Raw genomic sequence first — 4,939 nt, forward strand, 5'->3', positions numbered from 1 at the left:
CCCAATGCAGGGTTAAGTGGAACTATTCCCCTTCCATTAGCCAACCGTGAGGTGAGGTGGTACTGGTAGGGTAAGGGCTGGCAAGACTATCTTTCCTGAGAAATTTGACCTTGAGAATTTGATTGGGTCATCAAAAGTAGAATAAGGAGGCCATTATAATTCTGGGCACTGAGTTTCTCCCCATTTATTTTATAGTGTTTCTTGGTGCTGTTGTTAAATGTAATGTAGGGTCTCTTGGTGCTGTAGTTAAATGTAGGGTCTCTTGGTGCTGTAGTTAAATGTAGGTTATCTTGGTGTTGTAGTTAAATGTAGGGTTTCTTGGTCCTGTAGTTATATGTACGTTTCCCTTGGTCCTGTAGTTAAATGTAGGTTTCCTTGGTCATGTAGTTAAATGTACGTTTCCCTTGGTCCTGTAGTTAAATGTACGTTTCCCTTGGTCCTGTAGTTAAATGTAGGTTTCCTTGGTCATGTAGTTAAATGTAGGGTTCCTTGGTCATGTAGTTAAATGTATGGTTCCTTGGTCATGTAGTTAAATGTATGGTTCCTTGGTCCTGTAGTTAAATGTAGGGTTCCCTTGGTCCTGTAGTTAAATGTAGGGTTCCTTGGTCCTGTAGTTAAATGTAGGGGTTCCTTGGTCCTGTAGTTAAATGTACGGTTCCCTTGGTCCTGTAGTTAAATGTAGGGTTCCCTTGGTCCTGTAGTTAAATGTAGGGGTTCCTTGGTCCTGTAGTTCAATGTACGGTTCCCTTGGTCCTGTAGTTCAATGTAGGGGTTCCTTGGTCCTGTAGTTAAATGTAGGGTTCCCTTGGTCCTGTAGTTAAATGTAGGGGTTCCTTGGTCCTGTAGTTAAATGTACGGTTCCCTTGGTCCTGTAGTTAAATGTACGGTTCCCTTGGTCCTGTAGTTAAATGCACGGTTCCCTTGGTCCTGTAGTTAAATGTACGGTTCCCTTGGTCCTGTAGTTAAATGTACGGTTCTCTTGGTCCTGTAGTTAAATGTACAGTTCCCTTGGTCCTGTAGTTAAATGTACGGTTCCCTTGGTCCTGTAGTTCAATGTAGGGTTCCCTTGGTCCTGTAGTTAAATGTACGGTTCCCTTGGTCCTGTAGTTAAATGTCACTGAGTTTCTCTCCATTTATTTGCATTGTTGGGTCCCTTGGCGCTATAGTGAAATGTCACTTGCCTGCCTTAATGAGGGTAAAGTTAGAAAATATGGCCAGAACTGATTAGACCGGTTGCTACAGCAACTTTTCTCGCTCTATTCTGTCCCGAATGTTTCAAAACCTCATAGAGAGATACTAGGCAACCACGTCTGTGTCTTCACTTCCCAACTGTTACTTTTCACTTAATTATCCACCCTCAATGAGGTATATAATTGTCAACCCTCAATGAGGTATATAATTGTCGACCCTCAATGAGGTATATAATTATCCCACTCAATGAGGAATATAATTGTCCAATTGTCCACTCTCAATGAGATATATAATTGCTCTAGCGGCATGACAAAGCTGCTGACATGCCGCGCGCGTGTGTGTGTGTGTGTGTGTGTGTGTGTGTGTGTGTGTGTGTGTGTGTGTGTGTGTGTGTGTGTGTGTGTGTGCGTGCGTGCGTGCGTGCGTGCGTGCGTGCGTGCGTGCGTGCGTGTGTTTGTGCGTGTCTTTTGTGTGCGACTTAACCAGCACGTTTCAGGTGACAAATTCTCTCCAGTGTGGTTATCACATTTCTGCCTTCTTACCCGAAACTCTATGAAATAAGAGCTGTCTTTGTTGAGGACATAATGAAAAGTCTCCCAATACATTGTGGATCTCTGCATAGAGGTGAAAGGTGACCCTAACGGCAAAATGATGCAGTCAGTCCATAGATTATATAGATCTGATTAGGCTCTCAGAATAACATTTAGAGAAAAACAATACCTTAATGTGGAATTTTGAGTGTTAGGCAAAGGATATTACATTTTTTAAAACTTGAAATAAGAGAAATGTGGTTAATTGTTGTTACAAAATTAAGCGAGCCTTGGTGGGTCATGTTTCAGAGGACACATGACTCGACCTTCACCTCTCCTGAGCCCGTTGGGGAGTTGTAGCGATGAGACAATCACAAAATTGTGGAGAAAAAGGGGAGAAAATGACAAAAAAATGATATTGATTTCGTTTTTTACTACTAAAGTATATAGAAACACATTGAATAACACATTCATAAATGGCAAAAAGGACAGTCCAAAAAAATGTCATAGGAAACAAACAAGATTTTGAAGTGTCTGTCCTAAATCTAGGAGACATTTTTTTTAAACTCAGGAAATATATATATTTTTACTCATACAATACTTAACCCCTTTTTCTGGATAGGCACTGCCTTCATACATTGTGAGAAGACCGATTTCCAGGATGTCTCCTGGTCTGACAAACACTGCTCCAGCTCTGCGGAGGTGCGACACTGGCAGATGCAGTGGATTCAGCTTAAACGGACACATTTGTATGGGTATCTTTTGTTTGTTATGTAATTTAGATTGACACACCGGTGCATAATTTGACTCAAGAGGGAATACAAAGTTACAGAGTTGAATGGCTCTGATAGGAGAAAACTGAGGAGGGATCAACAACATTGTAGTTACTCCACACTACTAACCTAATTGACAGAGTGAATAGAAGGAAGCTTGGATAAAATAAAAATATTCCAAAACATCCATCCCTTTTGCAACAAGTTACTGAAGTATTGCTGCAAAAACTATGGCAAAGATATTAACTTTCTGATCCTGAATACAAGGTGTTATGTTTGGGGAAAATCCAACACAACACATAACGGAGTACCACTCTCCATATTATGTATAATGGTGGCTGCATCATGTTATGGGTATGCTTGTAATCATTAAGGACTGGTGAGTCTTTCAGGATAAAAACGATATGGAATGGAGCTAAGCACAGGCAAAATCTGGGAAATGAATTTACCTTTCAGCAGGACAATAACTTAAAACACAAGGCCAAATCTACATTGGAGTTGTTTACCAATAAGACAGGGAATGTTCTTGAGAGACTGAGCTACAGTTTTGTATTAAATCTACTTGAAAATCTAAGGCAAGACAGGAAAATGGTTGGCTAGCAGTGATCAACAACCAATTTGACTTGAAGAATTTTGAAAAGAATAATGGGCAAATGTTGCACAATCCAGGTGTAGAAAGCTCTTACAGACTTACGCAGGAAGACTCACAGCTGTAATCACTGCCAAAGGTGCTTCTGCAAAGTTTTGACTCAGGGTTTGAATACCTATTAAAATGAAATATGTCTGTATTTAATGTTCAATACATTTGGGAATTTTTTTTTTCACTTTGTCATTATGGGGTATTGGGTATAGATGGGTGAAATTAAAATATTTAAATCCATTTTGAATTCAAGCTGAAACACAACAAAATGTGGTTTCACGAATCCCGTTTCCTGAGTCTGTTTTTTGCCTGTGTTCTGTCCTGGAGTGTTTTTTCCGGCGTCCTGGAACGCACCCCTGTCTGGTTGCCGGGCAATGTAGCCAGTTGGGAGTTCTGATTACCCGCGCCTGTATCCCATCAGCTATCTGCACACCTGGTCCTGATCATCATCTCTCCTCTTCCTAAGCCCGGACCTGACATCCATTCCCTGCCGAATCGTTAGCCATGAACAGTATGTTGCGCCATACCATCAGCCTCAAGTTGGATAGAATTTGTTTTGTTGTTTCTTACGTATTGCTTGCCTTAAACTTACCTCCGTTTGTTCTGTCTTCAGTTACTCACCCGGATCATTTACCCCATTCCCGCCTGGTCGTCGAATTCCGCTACCCCATTGGATCCACCTATTTACTCCCATCAACTCACCACCGCTACGCCACCTGGATATATCTACCCATTCACATTCACTTGTAAATAAATACTCACCTTCTTCCTACTCTCCTTGTCCTGGTCTGTTTCTGGGTTCGATTTTGAAAGAACGTGACATGTGGAATAAGTCCAGAGCTGTAAATACCTTCTGAAGTCACTTTACATGTTGACATTTTGGATTTTATGACCGCAGACATGACAGCGTTTAAAATCATCATTATCCGGCATAAGCCTATAAATTATGGTAAACGACCAGTGTGTGTAGCAACCTCCACATAACAATCAGCCAACAGGAAATAACCTCAAGGACACAGTGTTCTTAGGTATTTCCGATTTTTTTTCTTAACAACTTAACATTATATAGCCAGCTAACAAAAACAACAACTTGTTGCTATTCCAAGAAAGTATTTCGATACCACAATTCAGTCAATTCCCTATATCTGCTCCCAAATGGCACTTTATTTTAATTAGTGCACTACTTTTGATAAGCTCTGGCCAAAAGTAGTGCACTAGATCGGGAATAAGGTGCCATTTTGGACATAGCCTATGTGTTCTGTTGTTTCTGTCTGTCCTGTCCGTTCATTGTCCAGTTTGAGGAGGCGGGAGGCCGAGGATGGCGGGGGAGGAGAAATGAACCTGTGAACAACAACCCTGAGAGGTGTGAATTTAATCTGAATTAATGAGGTCACTTCAGAAGTCACGTCTGAAGTGATCGGGGGTGAATTCACACCATTCAGATAATTAAAGCAGCTTATTTTGACATTCAACATTAATTATTCTGGCTCTATAGTAATGATGTCTGACGCGAAGGCTATAAGGCACCACTGGTTGTCTGAAACTCTGCATTCGACAATTGGTAAACACACCAAGACATTCCAAATGAAATGGGAAATGGAACAAGAAATCTGCCAAACTCTTCTCTCCTCCCTGTTGGAGACTACCTCATGTGAGGTGAAGAAGGTTAGGCCGTCATTGTAAGTAAGAATTTCTACTTAACCGGCTTGCCTGGTTAAATAAAGGTTAAATAAATAAATACTGTACGTGTGAAGGTTTGATGATAAGACCTAACCTGAGAGCAGTGAGTTGTATTCAGCCTTCCC

The sequence above is a fragment of the Oncorhynchus gorbuscha genome, linkage group LG13 (genome assembly GCF_021184085.1).
Source record: "Oncorhynchus gorbuscha isolate QuinsamMale2020 ecotype Even-year linkage group LG13, OgorEven_v1.0, whole genome shotgun sequence".
Classification (NCBI taxonomy): domain Eukaryota; kingdom Metazoa; phylum Chordata; class Actinopteri; order Salmoniformes; family Salmonidae; genus Oncorhynchus; species Oncorhynchus gorbuscha.